The sequence below is a fragment of the Pecten maximus genome, chromosome 9, assembly GCF_902652985.1.
Source record: "Pecten maximus chromosome 9, xPecMax1.1, whole genome shotgun sequence".
NCBI classification, from domain to species: Eukaryota; Metazoa; Mollusca; class Bivalvia; order Pectinida; family Pectinidae; genus Pecten; species Pecten maximus.
The window spans coordinates 10,882,428-10,907,112 of record NC_047023.1 but is presented as its reverse complement, the minus strand read 5'-3'; the positions used below and the strand labels follow the sequence as shown (position 1 = coordinate 10,907,112).

Here is a 24,685-nt window from a genome sequence, read left to right as displayed (position 1 = left end):
AAATCGCAAAATTTACCTCCGCGAAAATAACCACGTTTACAGTACTATACAAAATGATTAGAAGTTCTATTTAGGAGGGCTGTTGGATGGTTTTGTGAATAGCGAAATACAGAGGAAGGAAGCGAATACAATGTAATCACTAGATGGCTGACAGATATTGTTTCCTCTAGATATTTTATCGAATTGATTTGTCAAATAAGACATATTGACCCATGACGTGATCATTAATGACGTGGAATCATTTTAGTTAAACAATCTACAATACTTATTTGAAAAAGAATTTGAAAACAAATGCGATTGATATGGACAGCAGACTAGGCATCTGTGCAAACTTGATGCATAGCATGTTGCTTGATAATATGTGTTTAACTTGTTTTAAAAGCATAGTATGATCATTGAACGTCGTTAAGTTTATTCCTTTTGGCTATACTTTCTTAGGAAGTAAAGTTGTATGATACATGTTACAATGTTTCAATATGGAGCCAGACAATTAGTCTCTGATATTTAGGTCAATACCGGATACAGTTGAGGTCATATAGATGTATCGCATTTTGTATTGGCCGTTTGGGAGGATCTCAATCTTAAGTTTTGTAACCTTGTTTCCGAATTAATGAGCACTCTATAAAATACGAAACTCCACAGAGTATGACTGTTTTTAATGTACTCCTGTCACGCCTGGTAAGTGAATGTTTTTGTCATGGATATAACACCCGGGTGACATGATCACAAAGATGACAAGTTTAGATATCACTGAGGCATGTACACAGCTGACAAACTTTTAAAGGAATTGCGACACATTTCCATAATGGCGGTTTCAGAGGTGACCTGTTTGTCCCAGCCAAAAAAAAACCCTGTTTTGGTGATAACGCGACTCATTATTTAAAAAGGATGTTAACTACATGCATTGTCCATATATTACTTGTAGCCTCGTCGATATGATCAAAATGTGTTTTGTTTATTTCCTTTAAACATGTGTTCACATATTTGCCATAATCGATCGTCCAAGTAATGTCTGCGATTATGTATCAAGGGAGAAGAGTTGTCACCCCTGGCGAGAGGGCCGCATTATCTACGACGATTATGCATTGTTCAACCGTGCCCATGATAGTCCATGTTCCATTCGGACATCACTCTAGGAATCTGTTACGTCATCGATGCCGATGCTGTTACCATATGTTCTGTCATCAATCATAGCCTGGAAGCACATTAAATGAGAATAGTATCAGTAATGTTAACGCTCAGAGTGAATTTTTATGATACAGTGCGCTCCGTGATTCTCGGGGTTAGATATTCTATAGATATTATTGTCAATAGCCTCAACACATAACTGTCACGTAACATTATGTAGAGCAGTTCCAATGGTCTGAGAGGAGTGGAGTGGATAAGATAGAGACCAGAATGAATTATTAAAAGGAAAGCGTAATGATATTGCACGTAAACGTCTATATTTAGTTCTTGTTTGTTTGTTTGTTTGTTTATTTGTATTGTTTTGCTTTGTTGTTTTTTTGTTGAAGTTTTTTTTTTTTTTTTTTTTTCTATTTTTCAAAATATTAAAATGATAGCAGATTTTACAAATAATTAATAAGTACGTGATATACAGAAACATTTACGGATCATCATACAAAGCACCTGTCCTATTTAATCGTCACTTTCATTATTTTCAGAAACGCGATAATTTAGTTTGCGAGTATGTACATTGAATATCATCACGATGACTTACCTGCAGAAATCCACAAAGTTTCCCATTTGGTCCAAAAAACACTTATCATATTTCAGCTTTGACATATTCATGCTATTGAGCTGAACAAAGGGTAAAACTGTTAACTTTCATCGTATACGCTGTCAAGATATGCTTGTTGTAACGTATCATAACTGCTCAACTTTATCTACTTGACAGTGTAATTATTAAAACGGTACATGAAAATTAATACAAAGAAGACTTATATAATTGGTTCCTATAGAGTTTTTTCCTAAACATTCCCGTACGTTTACCATATCATCATTCACTTTGGCTTGTGCCTTTAAAGTGTTTTATCTGTAATTATCTATATTATCTTGATACCGTATACGTCAATCAGGTAGTAATCTATTCCGTCAGTTGATATCATATAGTACTATCGAGTAAAGAGCATATAACCAGCCCTTCAGTCGGTTTGTGTGATATAGCATATCTCCACACTTATAACATCTGTATATATGTGTACAGTTTGTATGCAACATTTGCAATCTACATTGGCATCCGTTTCAAAATCGTTATTACGTGTATATTGTTAAAGAATGTACGTTCATGATTGATGTCATTTAAATTGTTTACTAGGTTCTTTATGATTAAAGATGTTGTTTGGCCGTTAGCAATCAATCAATGTTAAGGATTCATTGAATCGCATCAAAACATATCAAATAGATGCTGGATTGATAATTTAAGGATTAGTTAAGTCAACAGGGTATTTGGTCAAGAAAGTATCGAATTACTCTCCTGTCAAATAAATAGTTAATTATTAAATAAAACAAATACAATACAAAATAGACAGACGTCACAATGCGTTTCAAAAACTAGTTGATATACGATAAAATTACATGAAATGACCAGTAGAAGGATGCCCAGTCGCGTCCGGCTTATCAACTGACCCATGTCCGTTTAACCTACACCTTGTGTTTATGTCTGGTGAAATTATGAAAAACGAGAGTCTCATACCCTTCACAGAATGAGTATCATCTAAATGAAAATACAAATTGATGCTGCTTCCATACACATCTAACGACAGCAAAACATGTTAATAAGTTAAACAAAGAGTATATACTTATTTAGGTACCAATTATTTATTGACATCTGGGATTGTTTGTAATGGGGTCACAAATATAGCTCAAGTGTATTACTAAAATGTGCCTTCTTTATCAAAGCAATATGTTTTCATTAAATTCTTATTCACTTTTGGATGAAAACGAATTATGTTGAATGAAAAATCTGGTTACATGATTGATGTATGTACATGTATGTAAGTAGTGCATATGCGATATTAAATAGATGTATCGAAAAATCTGTTAACATGATGTATGTATTTAAGTAGTGCAAATGCGACATTTGAAAGATGTGTCGAGAAATCCTTCACAGCTGCAATTGATTCGATTGATGATCATACAAAATCAGCAATGTTTTTTCTCTACGTAATATCCACACGGCAGTAAAACATGCAGTGTTCTTCCTGGAAATTCATCAACTGGCGACTTGTTCACACCCAACCCATTTGCAAATGCAGTATTTATTCCGGTGATATATATTTGTATATGTAACCAGTTTCACAGCAATAACCTAGATGGCAACGATATTGTTTTTATATATAAATAATATATCATTTAAGCTATGGAAGCCTACATCTATGTTATGTTGGTTCTACATGGGGGTGATAATGGTATCCAGTGTCACTATAGAACCTTACACTGTACGTGTGGTAATGTAAGCAATCTGTAGATGTCATAGAGCTATCGTAAAAATGTAAAGTAGAAACGGTTTACTGTGTCAACAGAAGAGAAAGATTTCCGGAATAGAAGGTTTAACATTACCATCAGACAAAGCAATATAGACGCATTTTGATACAGTGCCAAAGCAATATAATCATGAATAATTGCAACCTTCCTATTCTAGTAACTTCACGAAAAACAAACATACGCTTCCCCGGGGATATCAGGTTGGCGCGTGACGTAATAATGAAGACAAACACAACTTGCTCTGCCACAAATTGACTCTAGTAGATAGGTATATGTTGATCATGCATTTAGCCTCTATATCAAATACCTACGGCAGTGTGTTACGATTGCAAAAAGTATGCAACATACATTCAAACTAACTAACTTCACTATGAAATCTATTAGAAAAATAATTTAAAAACCAAAATCGTAAGAAGAAAGTCTGGAATGATTTTACAAGTCTTCAATCATCTCCACCCAACAAGGGAGGTGGAATATACCACGTACGGACAGGGCTGACATAGCTGGGCTCCAGCTTAATTGCCGATAAGTGTTTCTACATGCAAGCGTTCGGTAATGGCGTTAATGGGTGCTCGGTGGATGCTGCAGAATGTTCGTGTTCCGTTTCGTTATTTTATTATTACCGTTACAGCGCATTCGTTGAAAAAAACTGAGTTTTCTCTAACTAAATAGTTAAAAAACAGAGCTCTTTTCTATACAATTTAAAAAATAAATTGTCGTCGTCCTTGAAAACGAGTTAGGGGCAAATATGTCATAATATGAAAAGCAAATGGAACACAGTGGTTTAATGGCAATATTGTGTATTGTACTTAGGAAAACATTCAAAATGGATTACAGAAGCGTGAAGTTCACATAACGTGTTAGATGCTGAGTATGTTTAATTTGGGTGTGTTGATTGGCTAGCCCTGAACACGCGGGTGCATATATCAGAGGAGAGTCGGCTGTCAGACAGTAATCGCCGCGTGCTTAATGACACCCGAGGACAATACTCCAAAGTACATGACGTAATAACATTACACCTTGAGGTGAGGGAATGCCTACGCCCCGGGAGTGGGGCAGGTACTGTATGATGTCGGTTAAGACAATCCTACGTTGCTACAATGTACATGTACCAGCATCTGTACATATACGGTTACAAATGTCATTGAACTATCAAGGGAATTCCAAAGCGTATGTTAGGGATTTCTCTCAACATCAACGACTTTGTTTTCCGAACGAAGACTTTTTTGAAATGGAAACGCTGGTTCAGACATACTAGTCATGCTTAAGTGAGGCAGAACTATAAAATCGGCATTAGTTCTGTGCTTACACAAGGCTGATAAAACCGATATCATAGTGCTACCACACTGAAGCATAATGCCGAAGGCCAAAAACTGGGCATCGGGCCGGCCCACATTATATTGGCAACAGTGAATGCGGTACTCATCCAGGGGGACTTAACCTTACGTCTTCCTCCAAGGACCGACTGATCACCTAAATGCCAGAGGTGATACATTGTGAAGGGAGATACAAGGAAGAAAGATGTGTAAAAAGATGTAGTAACCTTTTATGAATCATCCGATAAGGTAGCCCGTAAACCCTTACTGACTAACTGCATTGTATCAGGCTTAAATGTCTACAAATACAATTATTTGAAAGACTGCGAGGAAAATGAAATAAAATGATACACAATATATCTCCTGAATAAACAAGATATCTGCTGAAGCGGCAGTTAGATACTGCAAAAAAATTACTTCTCTAGCTTTGCCGGCTTCAAAATGACTTTTTAATATTCTCTACATAAGCTAGTATTATCTGGAAGATCCTTGAACACATAAAATGTTCACGACGTATTCTATTGAGAGCCATCATAAGTAAATCAAAACGAATAGGCAAAAATATTGGTTTGAAGTAAGAGAAAAGTTGTTTGATATTCAGCCGAATGTGGGAACACCCACCTAAATTAGAGCAGACCAACGAGGGAAAGTTTTTCCCTCGCGTCTGCTCATAAGCCGTGCCCAAGTTTAACATGCCTAATCATTAAAAAATGAGGACCTCCATTTCTGTCACGTTAAGAATACGCGCTGTCTTATTTGTATTTATGGAGATAGGGATTAGTGGAACACTTGGAATGTAAACATATATTCATATATTGCACTCGTTTTATCGATTTTGAGCTGCCATTATGGTTTAGTTATTATGTCGCTATTGTTCGGTTTCATAGGGTTGCTAGTTAGGTATTATATTTCTTCAGAAAATTTGGAACCCATGCATATTAGCAGAGACAATACACTATCTCTATGTCCTTTAGTACAGCTAGACAAACTGCGCTGCTGGTTCAGAATCGGATATAATTTGGAGGCGTAAGGGAAACAAACAGCATAACTGTTGTATTTCACTGCGGGTACATGTATTTCAGCGAGACACATAATGTTTCTCTTCTAGAATCGGGGATATTCATTTGTCTTCCTTCTAGGGGATATTGAACAAATATGCAACTGTACCTTAACGTTCGTCTCATAACCTGTATAACTAACCTGTGTCATATCCCCAGTGATTCCCTAAACACCAATATACATTGAGCATTGTCATGTGGAGGATGCTAAATACAAGTAATCGTCAATGAGGTCCCTTTTACCAACTAACGATTCCACAAGCTATATATTTGCGATTAATGCCCCTATAGCCATATCCTCGTGTATTTGTTATTTTTGATAATGTGAACCAAGCTTAATGGGGTTTTCTCTATAGGGGCGTACCCTAATTAAACCTGCCAAATTAAAGACTTTTTAATGAACATTAAAAATGAAACTTTGATTGAAGCATAAGATTGTTCCCTTGTAACTGATATATTACACCCCATAGGGAAACATATTACACCCCATAGGGAAACATATTACACAACCATAGGGAAACATATTACACAACCATAGGGAAACATATTACACAACCATAGGGAAACATATTACACCCCACAGGGAAACATATTACACCCCATAGGGAAACATATTCGGTATTCATACCATGTAGTTATACTTCCAGGCTTGTTTGTACTTCGAGATATGCATTTTGATGAAGTAATAATGATATTAGTACAAAAACAGTTGATATTGACATATTAGCTCCGTTTGTTTCAACCGGTAAACATCAACCATCTTAAGCCGGCTCATTTGAACATGACGTTAACAATACACAACTGTTTCCTTTGCTGCTACAGTATTCGGGATGCTTGATCGATTATATAATTTTCTATATTTTCTCCCTCAGTTATGACACAAAACAAAAGTATTGTTAATATGGCGAACCATGATTTGAAAACTACATAACCGGTGCTACACGAAAGGCGTACGTGACTATTTTCAGTGGTTAAGTGTATTGTGAAATCGCACAGGGGATAGTTTGTAATATACTCAATCGTTCCCCATTATGAAACAATTGAGATTTTATCTGACATCCTCTGTTTCAGACACGGTACAGTAGAGACTATCTCGGTGACATTCATCATTAGAATCTACAACACAGGCGTCGGTGGCACTCTTTAGAACTCGAGAGGACACACAAGGATACTGCGCATGCGTGTTTTACATGTAACTATTCATTGACAATCTGTGAAGTGTCATCATCAAAGTTTATGTACGAGACACGTGAGGCTAGTATCCATATCACCATTGACATCGATTTATGTAAATCAAAACTGACGTCCTGTCTTGATCTTCCTTTAACTTGATACGCCGCGCTATATAAACGCAATACAAGGTAAGTTGTATTTCTATTATATCCATATAACGCACACCAATGAACTACATACATGCATCTCTTACTACGGGGAGGCCGCCCATTTATTTATTTAGTTAGTTTTGTTGGTCATTCATAGTATGATATTAGTATTTACTTTGTCGCCCACGTTTCCTTACATATTGTTCCCTTGTAAGTCCCGATACCATTCTTTTCTGGTATGATTGACCATATTACACTTCGTTACGGTGATAAAACATTGGATCTGTCAGATTGGCTCTGGTATCAGTAGTAGATTTGCTACAATGCAAGACAAAATGACGAGGAAAAAAACAGAAAAAATGACACTAAAGTGTTAGGAATGCCATTCAAAAACAACTGTTATTCCCAAACGTATGTCTTACGTCATTAAGATACAAGGTAAACAACAGAGTCACCAGACAAAAGGGTTATACAATGACTGTTGATTATAGCTAGCGGGCGATGTGTATTCTTGTTGCTGGTCATGACAACACTGTTCAAAATAATATTCCATATGTATTGTGTTTTATATGGAAGAAGCTCCATCATTTTCAGGATTAACAAAAAACATAATAGTTCTAGACCCAGTGTGGGAATTATAGTATTCGTGAAACAAATTTATTTGCAACTTGCAGTTTATTATTGATGACGTTTTCAAGCCGTGTATCGGCTATTTAACATTTAAATAGATAGCTCGTATATGCTAAATCAAAGCAATAATTTCCAGCAGGCGTAGGTCTGATGTTGGTGATATAGATGGTGTGCGTTTTAGTAATTTCATGTAATTTCAACAGGAATGATAATGTATGCACTTTATGTATACACGTGTAAGTCGGTGACTGACTATCATTTACCACTGAGTATATTATGTCAGCTTCTACAGCCATTTATAAAACACCCCTTAAATGGACTGATATATATTGATAAATATTTCAATATTTAAAAAAAAATTAAAACAGGTAACAAGTTCGTAAGACTGATTATGAAAATATTCATCAGATAACATTATCAAAGCAATCTTGCCACGGACCAGAAATAACATGTTATTTGACTAGACCAAACAGATATATGTTGTAGAAGTGAAATATTCCCGGTACATTAGTAAGTGTTTAATTTCCTTCCATATCATTACAGACGTCTTTCCTTTGTCTTTTCGTTTCGTAATGAAATTGTCCGTGGTCTGTACATCTGTGACAGTCCTTGATAATCAGAATTAATGCTATTTCTTGGAAAATGTCCGGAGGTATCTTTCTCAGATTTAATTGATATGATTCGTTTATTTATCTGTTATGCGTGGTCAAGTTGAAGATATACAAACATGATACTTAACAGGAAGCCATCTTGGATTTTCGTAGGTGAACATTGTAACTGTTATTCCTTTTTTGAAAATTTAAAATTTTATGTGAAGAGTTTAAGTTTGAGACCAATCATAAACTAAAAATGTCTAATAGGCAGCCATCTTAGATTTTGACAACTGGAGTTTGATATTGCTCTCTTGCGAGCAGTACGTGGAGTACTCCATGAAGCACTGATTGTTGGCTATTCAAAAAGCCTTTCATTGGTGGGCATTCGTCGCTATTTCAATCCGAAAGTACGGGAGTTATAATTGTGAATTCTCACAAGGAAACTCTCCTTAATAACTAGACATGCGGTAGAATGATGCAAGCGCCGTTATCATTAACGCAGAATTATGTATACTCATTAATAAGGTCAGCATCGTGGACAAAATGAAGCATTTCTGATGAATCCGTTTTTACTGTAACGCCATATATTTTAGTCAGAAAAGCAAATATCTTAGTTATTATTGCCGATCCCACTTGATATGTTTGCAATGTTTTCGCCAAAGATTGCTTTGCAAGCAATTTCTTCATCGCGTATTCTTTGCATAAATATCATTTATCAAATTCTGCAGCTATAGCTTTCTCTAAATTACAGTTCTACGAAAACGTCAAAGTTCTTCCTATGGTGTTTTCCCAGTACAAACTATTGACACACAGTGGCTGTTTACTTTTCTCGCAACGAATTCAAATCATACATTTTGTCCCGATTCAGGCGTAAAACGATTACAAAGAATCGCCTTAGGATTGATTTTGCAAAAAAAAAAATCAGTAATCTGTTTTCAGGAAAGCCCTCATACGGGGTAATATTTCATATGGGGCGATCTTGCTCGATGTAGCACTACTGACATTTCACCGAAATATGAGGCCCCTTGGTAATCGATCTATTTCCTTTGCAATAATAGTGTATGAGCTATAACATTCTTTTCGAAATACAAATCTTGTAACGTGGATGCTGCAAATGTAAAGGAGATGTTTTTAAAGTAACGAATATCGTATACAAATCAATGACATTTTACATATTTGCAATGTTCTTTTAGATTTTACTGCAACGTAAGGATTGTAATGCGTTAATCCCGTAAGCGTGTATAATCAATCATATCATCTACGTATCATCATGATAATGGTAATCGTTCAAATGATGGAGTCCACGTATATCCTAATAAATTTATAATAGTTTGCCTTTCTCCCTTCCTCTTACGTGTACATATTAATCGTCTGCACTGTTTTGAACAAGGGCAACATATAGTTGATATTGTGAAAGCGTAATTCAGTATCTATCAACTGCTGTATCAAGAATTGTTGATGGACGGACTGAAGGACGGAAGTTCTGTTCTGACATTGTGCTTACTGGTAAAGCTTAAACATGATCCCTTTTCTGCAGGCGGCTATTTCTCCATAAACTTTCTTCTTTTTTTTGTCATTTATGTTCAATTCAATTCAAGTTTATTCCTTAGGCCTTTCAGCCCATAAGAGAAAATTACAACATTGCTTCGATATTAGTTAAATGATTCTGCTACGTGTATTTCGTCTTCCAGCATACGGAATAGACATTCCCAATTTACATGTTTGTATACAAAATGGGAGTGTTACCATTTTATTTAATGAGATATTTTTTTTTTAACTGAAGACGGTGTTTTCATATAAGGTAAGTGATCAATTTCGCATGTTATTTATCGATGATTATTATTCCAACATCAATTTCCTTGTGGGGGCAGAGGAGTGTTCAGTAATTATCGGTTTATCATGCCTTTTGGCACCTAATATAAATCTTTTCAAACACAAAGTTGGCTGACACAATGAAAAATTGAAACGCCTCCACCTTGCTGTTGCATCCTGCGTTGCTACATAATTTAGCTATTTATTGTCTATTTGGCGTATTGATGTTAGGCTTTATTTAAAAGGTAATAGTAATTTCATTAACACTTGATAAATTAATGTTAAATCGCTTAGTCGTCGTCATAAGCATAACGATAGATAGTTTGTGGATGAACGAATCGCGTTGGCGTTTGTGCCTTTTAACGGAGTGGTTAAGGTGTCCCGACACTTTATCACTAGCCCTTCACCTCGGGGTTGCGAGTTCGAAACCTACGGCAGTTGGGGCAGTTGTCAGATACTGACCGTTGGCCGGTGGTTTTTCTCTGGGTACTCCGGCTTTCCTCCACCTCCGAAACCTGGCCCGTCCTTAAATGACCCTGGCTGTTAATAGGACGTTAAACAAAAACAAACAATTTTAACAGAGTATATGCTTGACGCTAATGTAGTTCATATACATGTAAAAAAAGATCCAACCCACATTATTGTTACATATCTTATATAGTAAAAACGGGTGGGGGGCACGATTTATTCCTGGAAATATCATACTGTTTTATATATTTAAGGTACATATATCTGTGTGGCTTAATTCTGAAAATGATACATGTATATTTCATAATAAAGGTAGGTTACTACGAACTATATTTGATTTCTACGTCTTTAAATCAAACGTTGTTATCGACGCATATATGGTGTGTTACCTGATATTTACATTCAATTTTGAATTGATAGTGTGAACTATGGATTTTTACAAACGGCTACTTAACTTAATTTTTCCATCGTTTAAACAAATTTTGACGCGGTTTCGCGTATTAATACAAATGTTCCAATTGCAGCGACAATGCACATCACAACAGTGGGGATTTCGCAGTTTTCTATAAAATGAAATAAACCTGCAACCTGCGACCTTAACTGCTGTCGATGTCAATCAAGGTATTCCTTACCCGATTTTTACTGCTGCTAATGTCAATCCACGTGTTCCTCACACGACCTTAACTGCTGTCGATGTCAATGAAGGTATTCCTCATCCGAATTTTACTGTTGCCGATGTCAATCCACGTGTTCCTCACACGACCTTAACTGCTGTCGATGTCAATCAAGGTATTCCTCACCCGAATTTTACTGCTGCTAATGTCAATCCACGTGTCCTCACACGAACTTTACTGCTGTCGATGTCAATGAAGGTATTCCTCTCACGATTTCTACTGCTCTCGATGTAAATCAAGGTGTTCCTTACACATTTTTTTTTACTGTTGTCGATGTCAATCAAAGTGTTCCTTACACAATTTTTACTGCTGTCAATGTCAATCCACGTGTTCCTCACACGACCTTAACTGCTGTCGATGTCAATGAAGGTATTCCTCATCCGAATTTTACTGTTGCCGATGTCAATCCACGTGTTCCTCACACGACCTTAACTGCTGTCGATGTCAATCAAGGTATTCCTCACCCGATGTTTACTGCTGCTAATGTCAATCCACGTGTTCCTCACACGACCTTAACTGCTGTCGATGTCAATGAAGGTATTCCTCATCCGATTTTCACTGTTGCCGATGTCAATCCACGTGTTCCTCACACGACCTTAACTGCTGTCGATGTCAATGAAGGTATTCCTCACCCGATTTTCACTGTTGCCGATGTCAATCCACGTGTTCCTCACACGACCTTAACTGCTGTCGATGTCAATCAAGGTATTCCTCATCCGAATTTTACTGCTGCTAATGTCAATCCACGTGTCCTCACACGAACTTTACTGCTGTCGATGTCAATGAAGGTATTCCTCTCACGATTTCTACTGCTCTCGATGTAAATCAAGGTGTTCCTTACACATTTTTTTACTGTTGTCGATGTCAATCAAAGTGTTCCTTACACAATTTTTACTGCTGTCAATGTCAAGCAAGGTGTTCTTGACACGAGTTTTACTGCTCTCGATGTCAATTCACGTGTTCCTCACACGACCTGCACTGCTCTCGATAACAATCCACGTTCCTCAGACGACCTTTACTGATGTTGATGTCAATCCAGGCGTTCCTCACGCGACCAGTTCATCTGTTCAAGTATTCTTTCTGTCTGGAATCGGTTATGTAATATTTCCCTCTAGAGTGCTTACGAAGTCCACGTTATCGTAATGTTTTTTCATCATATGTTTAGCAACCCTTTCATTTTCCTTCTGAAATAAAAAAATAAATTATTTTCTTTTTTTTTTTAATTTAAAAAAAAAATACTAAATAAATAAACAATCGCGGTTCCATGTCTTGGGGAATCTCAATGGAGCTATTTTTACAGTTTTGTTTACTGATTTACATTTGCTAAAATGAACAAAAATCACAATGAAATATTTAACTTAGACTGTGGATATGCAAAAGTGTAACTTAGTAATATTTTAAGTGAAAAAGTGAGTATATGAGCAGTTGATGTAAGATTAATTTCGAGATCCAAATTATGAATATCAAACCGAAAATCCACTTTGATACACAGGCTAACCACACGCATGAATCTTGTAACAGGGAAAGTTGGAAATCTTATATTCGGTCCGCGTTGTATATTTATGATACAATAAAATATATTTAAATCAAAGGGTAGGTCATCCTTAAATGACCTTAGCTATTTATAGGATGTAAAACAATACAAAGCCAAACCTTCTCTTTGATTAAGTCACTAGAGAGACACTGTAATCCTTAGTTTTAGAATTTCACAATTTGTATGTGGTTATACTTGGGACGACGATATGTCGCGTATCAACGGCACATTTCTAACTATACTTTAATCCTTTCACCTCAAAACAAAATGAAGGACATAAGATAATTCAGTTCCAGCAGATCAGACCTCCAAAATTCTAGATGCATCATGCATATGGAAATTATTAGTTTTTTTAGGCGATGGATTTAAGATGAGTATGAAAAAAACATTCTGCATTAATTTGACACGGGAAATAGCCAAGAGCGTAAATTCCTAAATTGTCTTTTAAAAGTTTAGTCTCAACATAGATTGTTTTAGGCAAAATCATTCAGCATTGATAGTAACTGTGGTATAATTGAGAGTAATGACCGTTTGATGTACGTGTGTTTATATGTAACGTGCAATATACTGTAGTAATATGCGTCATATAGATGTGTTATTGTGTATCATTGTCCCCATTAACATCGTAATAAACTGGGACAGCGGCAGTTTATTGCCACTCTGGGACCGCAGTATTTTTATACCAACATAACAATATCAATTTTTCATTTTAAAACAACATCAATTGCCTTTCAATAGGTTTGTCCTTATCAAGTAAACTTCACCTGTGGACCGAGCGGCAACACACTGTTGATTTATTGATTTTAAACTAGTGGTTTATTGTTTTAATTTTATCTGATCTGATCTGTACCGACATGTCATACAATATAGATAATCAACACAAAAGTGTAGGTACTTAAATCTCATGGCAATTAATGAATCATAATAAAACCGGATATATTGTAACGATATCCGATGGTCAACATCTGATGCCACAGTAATTTAACACTTTAACCGGCAACTTTCAGGCAATAACATCTCTTTACAAAAATCGTATTTATTCGTCCAAATAAAATTTAATGTTCGGTTTTGATAAATAGTCTCCATAAAATAACATAGCTTGATGAAATAAGCCCAGATCGTTAAAGTGCCAATACGGCGCTACATCGTCTATATGACAAGTCGCTGGAGATCATCTCTGTCTGCAATTTAATCGGCGATCAGAAATTTGTCATGCAAAATGCAATTAATCGTTTATTTCACGTTCATTATGTGGTACTTCTGGGTTGACAATTCATATTCAAGTTAATGCAATGCGAATATAATACAAAGGCAAATGTCATTATTTTAATGCATTTTAAAGGGAATTATCATAAAATTAAATGAATGGACCCAAAGAAGCAAATATATCCCCTGGAAACTGGTCAAATTCTAGTTTTCGTGTTTCTTCTATGGCCAACTTGTCAAAACCATATGTCACAAGAAAGCGTGTCCAGGGATAATGGGATTGTAAAGTGTTGTCCTACTGAAATGGCAAAAACTAGATATGTCCTACTTTTGTCGCACTTCCCCTTATCACTTAGAATAAAATAACATATGTCTCTCTCATATCTTTTGCCTTATTGTAGAAATGTGTCGTATATATACTATATATCTGACATAAGGATTAGAGGTATAGTAACATGACTTTGACTAAATACATAAGATACGATTGATTATCTGCCGATCACCCAAGCTAGATTTAGAACACGACGACTTATATTGGTTGCAACTCATGCTGCACGTGAAGTGTATCTAAAATATAGCTTTATCTAGGTTTGTAAGTTTAAAGTAGAAATTTGTTGTCCCTAATGCTGGATACTGCACCAGAATGAAATTGAATGGACACAACTCCATAACTGTTTACTTATATTGCTACATTATATAGGTAGATACAAGTTTTATGATTGGTTCCAATACAAGGCATACCATTTGGAATATTTACATGCAATCTATGAAAGATAGTGAGACGGTTGTTATGTAACTATCCGAAATCACCAACGGGAGATATCGTTTGTTTAAGAGTCTGTTTACACAACATTACCTCACCTCAGACCAACACGCGAACACCACATCTTTATCATGGTACCACACACATAGCTGTATACCACACCAAGCGTCATTCTCACGATCTCACTAAACACAACATAACAAAATACAATTCCCCTGGAAACACAAAAGGAAATTAGCAGGGTCTACTGAATCCATATTAACCTATTTAACGATTGGAATGAATATCATGATAATCCATTATGACTCAACAAGTAAATTAGTAACACTATCTCGCTTCTTTTTTAGTATTAATTGAGACTTATATATTGCATGGACTTTAATGTAAGGTAAGAAAGAGAAGACGGAAAATAATGAAATATGGACCAAAAAGGGATACAGATGTATTCTGCTTTCTTCAATGTTTCGAAATAGATTACCAAGAAGGCGACTATCTTAAACGCATCCTACGACCAACATGCAATGCCCCTGAATGTAGACATTGGAAAACTAATGCAGATCCTGAAATAACCCTTACTATAAATCGCTTCCTATGACATGCATTGAAATACCACACACACATTCAACCCCGCCCTAGTACGGATTTAATCGTAATATTAAGTATAGCTATAATGTCAGTCAAACATTTAATGATGTATAAATATTTAGAGTAATCGACGCATAATTGAAGACGCACTTTAGCAGATATTACATATTGTGAAAAGAAGATATTAATCTGGATTGTCACATCAATGTATGTTAATCCGGTAGTCATCCCGAACTATCAGTGTCCGCTATCCAGACGCCATTAAACGATTAACGCGTCTGTGTGGTAATGCTATTCATGTATTTATTGGTATTCACACTATCAAGGGATATGATCCTAAGACAAATCAAGCTCATTAATGCCATTTACTGTAGATAGAATCTTTGTGTTCCCTACAAAACAACTCCGGGACACGAAAACAAACCTAATTGTGTGTATCCTGACTCAAGGCCAAACATACCAACATATGTATGTGTTGGAGAAAGTTTTTAACATATCTTCTTCGTTTATCTTGTTAATGTTCATAAATATTTGAGTATTTTGAAATATTTATCCTCTACTGAATGTTTTGTGTCAGTAACGCATAAGGTACTGTAAACGTGATTTTTTTCGCGGGGGGTAAATTTCGCGATTTCAATACATAAACTATACGCGTAGGGGTAATTTGCGCTATCGATCCAATATCGCTTGTAGTTCAAGATTATTGAAATTAATATCAAACTAATACGCGTGGGGGGAATTTACGCGAACAGAAGGAGTCCGCGTAATAAGCGTAAATTCCCCCCTCGCGTAAATTTCAACGTTTACAGTATAAACTACGACTGTGCAATACAAATATGTGTACAGTATAGTGCCATATATCTGGAAGGGTCAAGGTCAGGACGGTATATTTCAGTAACAATTTTTCTCTTCGCCAGCGCTCTCACTTCATTTTTAAAGAAACTGTTCCCCGAGGTTTATTTGTTGTTATGAAGATGAATAAATTGAGGAAAACACTGTGTGATGGTAACTCTTATAGTTTTACATCATTTGTGTAGATATATCAGACATATTTGTTATCCAGCAAGTTCGGAATTTTATAATCTTTGTCACATTAAGCAACTTTTGTCGATAACAAAGGAACTCTACAAGACATGGGTACAATCATATGTCCTGTCAATGGCCTAAAAGACTAATAAAAGAATAAGTTGTGAGTTTCAAAGAGCCTCGGAGGATTCTTAAACATTGGAGTAATAATGCTGTCACACGCAAGTACGTTACATACTCGATTTACTGAAAACGACAGAATGTCATCCAGGGGTATCAATAAACGCGATACAACATCAATGTCCTTGGGATGGTATTGCAATTGGCTTTTGGCTTCAACACGCATCAAATAGCTGTATAAGTTGACCTTGGCACGGATAGGCTATAAATTGAGGACATGCAAGATAAAAAAAACCCACATATGCTGAATTAATATCATTTTAACAGGTTACAGTTTATATAGGCAGGAGATATATTTATTATATACCAACCGCACAATAAGGTCGCGAATATCTTTGAAGTCGCATATACAGTTGTTATACGATCAATATAACGTAAACAAAAACACCATAACAACTCATTTATCAATTATCATTGTATGTTGACACTAGCAATGACGTTGCATTAGATACATTTAAAATGAATTAAAAATAACATATTTTGACCATTTCTAGATCTATTCTTCCTTTTTCATACCGTATCTATACATTTATAATGCAAAACTAATCAGCAACGACAACGATCCACAGCGTGACCCGCTCTCTACGGGATTTCCGGTAGGACACTAGTTGTGTCTTCTTAGTGTACCTTCGAGTACGGTCTGACATAACGAAGAACTTAAAACAATAGTTTGGATGGTCTTAATTCTCCCAGTCAGATAATCAAGCTTGGGAATAATAAAATACAACACGCTGTGTGCATTAACACTGCATCATCAAACTCTAGTTTTCTGGGGAAGAAAATACACGACCATTGGATTAACTCTGAAGGTTAACATTTTCCGTGACCGTAGGGATATGGCTTCTTCTCACGTAAATTTCAAAGACCTTCATCTTTCCTCAATAACCTCTTCAGTTGTCAGAACACTAAAAGATGAGATGGTACGAGTCTAACTTAGCCTCCATTTTGATTTATTGACTAACAAGGCATCAACATGATGTAGGATGTATTATCTCGCATGATTATCACACATATTTTGAAATGAAAGCTGAATTGAAAACATTAGCTACCCCAATCTTTATCGTCTTGGTGACGTGCTTTTCCACCATTACGTTTAATTTAGGACGTGTTCCATATGTATTGGGTCATTAAAGACGTGCATGCGTTTCCGGAATTTCACGGAAGCCACCATTGCGAGTTTCGCATTTAACGTTCATGTTTCGCAGCAGGGTTGTAATTATTTCAATATGACTTTCCGCTCGTTTAGGTATTATTTTTTCTCTTTATTTTTGGATTTTATTTGTTTTGCACGTTGAACTATTCCCCTGTATGTCTTTGTACAATATATTCTGTAAAACGCTTGGTGTAATAAGGTCATAACACTTGACTCATAGAACACCTAAATAGTACAAGAGAGACGAAATATGTGTATAATGTTAATTCATTACTTGGTACAGTTATACCGTGAATATATTACTTAATTCACTTATCCGTACATGTATACGGTAATTATATTGCTAAATGCATATTCACTGGTTAAATATTAAAAAATTCCAGTGATACGTATTTCATATGAATCTAAATTTTCGTCCAATATGGTAACATGTAGATAAGAAACTGTTGTACTCGATACCATTGTATTCCTTGTATAAAAATAGAATTCAAACGTAGTATGAAAAACCACAATGGTGTTGGATATTTCATACCAATAATGAACTAAAAATAAAACATATTACATATATCACTCCAATTATCTGTTATAAATGTCTATACTGTCAGCAAAATTTCCAAATGAAATACATCATGACTCGGATCAGATTTATAGAGGGATGGGAAAGGTTCATGTAATGATGATATATAACATGTGGATGTATGTTGGAGTGTTTTACATCGCTATTATTTAGCGAACAAGCACTGTGTTACGAAGTGTACTTAGTTCTACACTCGTTTGACACGGAAGTCCAAAGATGACGTCAGCACTTGGGAAAATAATAACTGTCACACCGCATATATTATTTAGTCCGTTGAGTTGGGCGGATTTCCTGGTCAGCCCCTACAGTCTGTCCTCCACTTAACACACCAATGATCACGTTAGTGTAAGTCACAGACAATTGTTTTCTGATTTCCTCTGTCTTTGGTTATTGTCACACAACTCTGATTTAATCATGTTGTCATAACAGATAATTTCTCCCGCGAGCTGTCCAGCGCGCCTTTGACCTGACGAGGATTTAACACGATAAAGATTCGCGAGCCATTAGGTAATTCACTTTCCGCCAAGCCCAGCCATTGCAATCTGCCATTAGCAACCGGTATGACTGTGTACCTATCCGTGCTGCTAAATCATCGACAGAAAGTTATTGCTGGGCAGGGTCACCTTTAGACTATCGTCACTGCTGTGTACATGGTACAGGGCAAAAATACGACCATCGCTATTCTTATGTACACTATACGTGGCAACAGAACTTCTCTTGTCCTTGGTGTTTGAATGATAAGCAGCTTTAGTGTATATATGATATGGAACAACAAATAGGCTATATAATTTTATGCATGAATAACCATAGCAAACATGAGACCGTCATTGACATGAACGTTTTATAGGACAACCGTAAGAAATTTGTCATCGCTATGAACATGTTATATGACAACCATAAGTTTGGATTTGGTTTTGTTTATTTAACGTCCTATTAACAGTCAGGGTCATTCAAGGACATGTCATGTTTTAGAGGTGGGGGAAAGCCATACAAATTACGTCATTGCTATAAATATGGTATTGGACAACCGTAAGACGTTCGCCATTGGTATGACATGTTATAAGAACTGTAAGACGTTCGTCATTGGTATGAATATGGGTCTTACGCCAATGCTGTGTAAATTTTAAACTGCATTTCTAAAATATCTTCATTGATGCATGTATGGTAACGGGATATCCTTAGATCACAGATAATATCATGTGATTCTTTCAGGATCAGCATTTGATCATCGTCACCATCATCAGTGCTTTGTACATTATGGTAAAGTACAGCAGAATATCGTCATTGATGTGCCCATTGTAGAAAGGCATGATATAGGTCAAAAAGTATGTCTAGAGCCATCGTTGATTACATTAGATCTTGATGTTTTTCTCCCGACCAGATCTACAGTTGGCATTTCTGTTTCGTCCATTTTCAGTGTTATTGTGTTTCGCTACCTTGTTCAGCCGTGACATTGCAATGTGATCACACTTGAACAGCGACCGCCATAGGCCAAATCATATGTGGACGTCGTCAATAATTTATCATTTTTTTTGTTACAGTGTAATAGAACATAAAACAAATTTTAAGCCAAACCTGTTGGCCATCGCCCTTCATGTGCATATAAAACATATGTACAATGTATATACAATAAGAAAATCATCAGAAGGTAAATGTACAATGCTTTGTGTCATGATTTGATATATTTAATATTTGTATGTTACATAGTGGAACTATGATGCAACAACCGGCACTGTGTACATAACCCTCAATACACAGAATGTCCATGTGTCTATTCGAGGAAGATGATGTCGGATCAGTAATTGACAATAACTTACGGCAATATAATGAAGCCATACATGCCAAGTCAGCAAATTACTCGACTGCTTATGACGCTTTGGTAGCGTTTAATAATGTCATCAATGGCCTCGACACGCCATGGAAATGACGTCATAACCAAACACGTGATTAAAAAAGTCAGTTAGTCCCCCCTCCAAGCCTTAATTGTACTGGCGTTACGAAAGAAGTGATAAAAAATATTTAAAAAAAAAAAGGAAATATAAAAACAAAGAAAAAATTTCGTTTGTGTTAGTGAGATAAATCTAGTGTTTAAAACTCTACGACGAAATATTGTGATCGTGACCTTGCCTATCCTGCACGCGGTAAGAGGCAGCTGATCGTTGAATATCTATTTATAACAGATTTGTATTTCACTCAGGATATTCGGGTTACCGAAATTGAACCCCTCAACCTCACCCAAAGCCTCTTTTATCCCCTCCGTTCCAAATGCGACCATTCCCATTTCTCAATCTTTTTTTTATCTGCATTCTCTTAACATGCTTCAGTGTATTGAAGGATATAATCTTGGCTTTTGCAGGGGCGTATGACAAGCGAATGGTAACATATCAACGGAAATTAAATTAAACACAAAAAAGTACTTTGATTTTAGATAAAGTCAGCAATTCCCTACGCTAGACTGTTTTTGGTAATTATAGATATAGTAGCAGGTAAATTATGTTTCCTTTATTGTGCTGCTAGTGAAGTAGAAAGTCATGTTGGTGTCCAATGTGATTTTTAATGCCTTATCACTCTCCAATATATGCATGTCAACATGTATTTCTACTACATTACTAGTGTCCTATCTGAGACATGGAATCCTTAATTCTGTTGAAATGGACGTTCCCCTAGTCATCTAATGTATTTCTGCTGTTGACATTATCTAATTAGTGTTGCAATCATCCAATCGTCTCAGGATCTAATGAAATGTATGTAATTAAAGATGTATCCTTCATTCATCAGGTCAGAAATGCCTTTATGTTAGTTGTAAACGAAATACCATGGCGTAAGTTACGCCAGGAAACCTACACCAACTTTTGATATTGTCTGTCTTAAAAGCAAAACTCCCATTAGCCTGAAAATCATATCGATATATCTTGATTAGCAAGTATAGGATAACTGGACGAATATGAATTATAGAATAGCATTGGCACTGGTGTCATTAAAGTGAGTTTTATAACTGTTGTTCCATTGTTAAGTTTGTACTTTTTGTTAAAGATAATGACACATTCGAAAGTGTATCCTTCAGTCCCAATTAAATCTTGGCTTGAGAATATCTCTTTTTTAATTGGGCACGACAGCTGAATGTTTTGTTTGTGTTTTAAAAATAATAAATGTTAGCTGCTTGTATTAAGTTATATTATTGTGAGTGTAGCGATATAATGTCACCACAATTTGAAGTAGGTGACATTTTAACCAATTAGAAGAAAATATTGGCAACTGAAGTCATAATTGAACAGTGCCATACGTTAAAAACAAACCTAACAACAACTATGCGTGCTGTTTGGGCTACCTTCAGGCTGAATCCCTGAGAAGTGCTGATAAACGTACTATTGTTGTCCTAGACAGCATAAGTGACGTAGATAGTACCAGTGGTATCCTAGAGATCATTAGTGACGTCAAACCTACTAGTGGTGCCCTAGAGATAATTAGTGACGTTAAACCTACTAGTGGTATCCTAGTGATAATTAGTGACGTCAAACCTATTAGTGGTATCCTAGAGATCATTAGTGACGTCAAACCTACTAGTGGTGCCCTAAAAAAAAATTAGTGACGTCAAACCTACTAGTGGTATCCTAGAGATCATTAGTGACGTTAAACCTACAAGTGGTATCCTAGAGATCATTAGTGACGTCAGACCTACTAGTGGTGCCCTAGAGATAATTAGTGACGTTAAACCTACTAGTGGTATCCTAGTGATAATTAATGACGTTAAACCTACTAGTGATATCCTAGTGATAATTAGTGACGTTAAACCTACTAGTGGTATCCTAGTGATAATTAGTGACGTTAAACCTACTAGTGGTATCCTAGTGATAATTAGTGACGTTAAACCTACTAGTGGTGACCTAGAGATAATTAGTGACGTCAAACCTACTAGTGGTATCCTAGAGATCATTAGTGACGTTAAACCTACAAGTGGTATCCTAGAGATCATTAGTGACGTCAAACCTACTAGTGGTGCCCTAGAGATAATTAGTGACGTTAAACCTACTAGTGGTATCCTAGTGATAATTAATGACGTTAAACCTACTAGTGATATCCTAGTGATAATTAGTGACGTTAAACCTACTAGTGGTATCCTAGAGATAATTACTGACGCCAAACCTACTAGTGGTATCCTAGAGATAATTAGTGACGTTAAACCTACTGGTGGTATCCTAGGTATCATTAGTGACGTCAAATCTACTAGTGGTATCCTAGTGATAATTAGTGACGTTAAACCTACTAGTGGTATCCTAGTGATAATTAGTGACGTTAAACCTACTAGTGGTGACCTAGAGATAATTAGTGACGTCAAACCTACAAGTGGTATCCTAGAGATCATTAGTGACGTTAAACCTACTAGTGGTATCCTAGTGATAATTAATGACGTTAAACCTACTAGTGATATCCTAGTGATAATTAGTGACGTTTAACCTACTAGTGGTATCCTAGAGATAATTAGTGACGTAAACCCTACATGTGGTATCATAGGGATAATTAGTGACGTCAAACCTACTAGTGGTATCCTAGATATTACTAGTGACGTCAAACCTACTAGTGGTATCCTAGAGATGATTAGTGACGTCAAACCTACGAGTGGTATCCTAGAGATAATTAGTGACGTAAACCCTACATGTGGTATCATAAGGATAATTAGTGACGTCAAACCTACTAGTGGTATACTAGAGATATCTAGTGACGTCAAACCTACTAATGGTATCCTAGATATAATTAGTGACGTCAAACCTATTAGTGGTATCCTAGAGATGATTAGTGACGTCAAACCTACTAGTGGTATCCTAGAGATAATTAGGGACGTCAAACCTACTAGTGGTATCCAAGAAATAATTAGTGACGTCAAACCTATTAGTGGTATTCTAGAGATAATCAGTGACGTCAAACCTATTAGTGGTATTCTAGAGGCAATAAGTGACGTCAAACCTACAAGTGGTATCCTAGAGATAATTAGTGACGTCAAACCTACTAGTGGTATCCTAGAGATAATTAGTGACGTTTAACCTACTAGTGGTATCCTAGAGATCTTGAATGAAGTTAAACCCACTAGATGTATAGTAAATACCAGGAGTGTAGTTATACCTACTTAGTGTATCAAAGATACTAGTTCTGTAATTCAAATTGAGATCATAAGTGTACATTTTATAGATAAACCAACAAAGTGTATCATAATGATCATTAAGAGAAGATAATTAGCTTCTGGTAGTTTATTATAGACAGGTAATAAGTTATCGGTACTAGTGGTATCTTATAGACAGGTAGTAAGGTACAGCTGCTAGTGGTATCTTATAGACAGGTAGTAAGTTACACCTACTAGTGGTATCTTATAGACAGGTAGTAAGTAACATCTACTAGTGGTATCTTATAGACAGGTAGTAAGTTACACCTACTAGTGGTATCTTATAGACAAGTAGTAAGTTACACCTACTAGTGGTATCTTATAGACAGGGAGTAAGTTACACCTACTAGTGGTATCTTATAGACAGGGAGTAAGTTACACCTACTAGTGGTATAGTATAGACAGGTAGTAAGTTACACCTACTAGTGGTATATTATAGACAGGATGTAAGTAACACCTACTAGTGGTATCTTATAGACAGGAAGTAAGTTACACCTACTAGTGGTATATTATAGACAGGATGTAAGTAACACCTACTAGTGGTATCTTATTGACAGGATGTAAGTAACACCTACTAGTGGTATATTATAGACAAGTAGTAAGTTACACCTACTAGTGGTATCTTATAGACAGGAAGTAAGTTACACCTACTAGTGGTATATTATAGACAGGATGTAAGTAACACCTACTAGTGGTATATTATAGACAAGTAGTAAGTTACACCTACTAGTGGTATATTATAGACAGGATGTAAGTAACACCTACTAGTGGTATATTATAGACAAGTAGTAAGTTACACCTACTAGTGGTATATTATAGACAGGATGTAAGTAACACCTACTAGTGGTATATTATAGACAAGTAGTAAGTTACACCTACTAGTGGTATATTATAGACAGGATGTAAGTAACACCTACTAGTGGTATATTATAGACAAGTAGTAAGTTACACCTACTAGTGGTATCTTATAGACAGGAAGTAAGTTACACCTACTAGTGGTATATTATAGACAAGTAGTAAGTTACACCTACTAGTGGTATCTTATAGACAGGTAGTAAGTAACACCTACTAGTGGTATAGTATAGACAGGTAGTAAGTAACACCTACTAGTGGTATCTTATAGACAGGAAGTAAGTAACACCTACTA

General features: G+C 36.0%; 1 protein-coding gene across 8 annotated transcripts in view; it reads left to right on the top strand.

Annotated features, from left to right (window-relative positions):
- LOC117334131 (fibroblast growth factor receptor-like 1) overlaps positions 1–24,685 on the top strand; it is a 285,047-nt gene that overhangs the window by 82,134 nt on the left and 178,228 nt on the right. For all 8 annotated transcript variants that reach the window (XM_033893598.1, XM_033893597.1, XM_033893593.1 and 5 more), the window contains exon 2: positions 6,932–7,221. The gene's annotated coding sequence lies outside the window, so the exon portion shown is untranslated. The remainder of the gene's footprint in view (positions 1–6,931; positions 7,222–24,685) is intronic.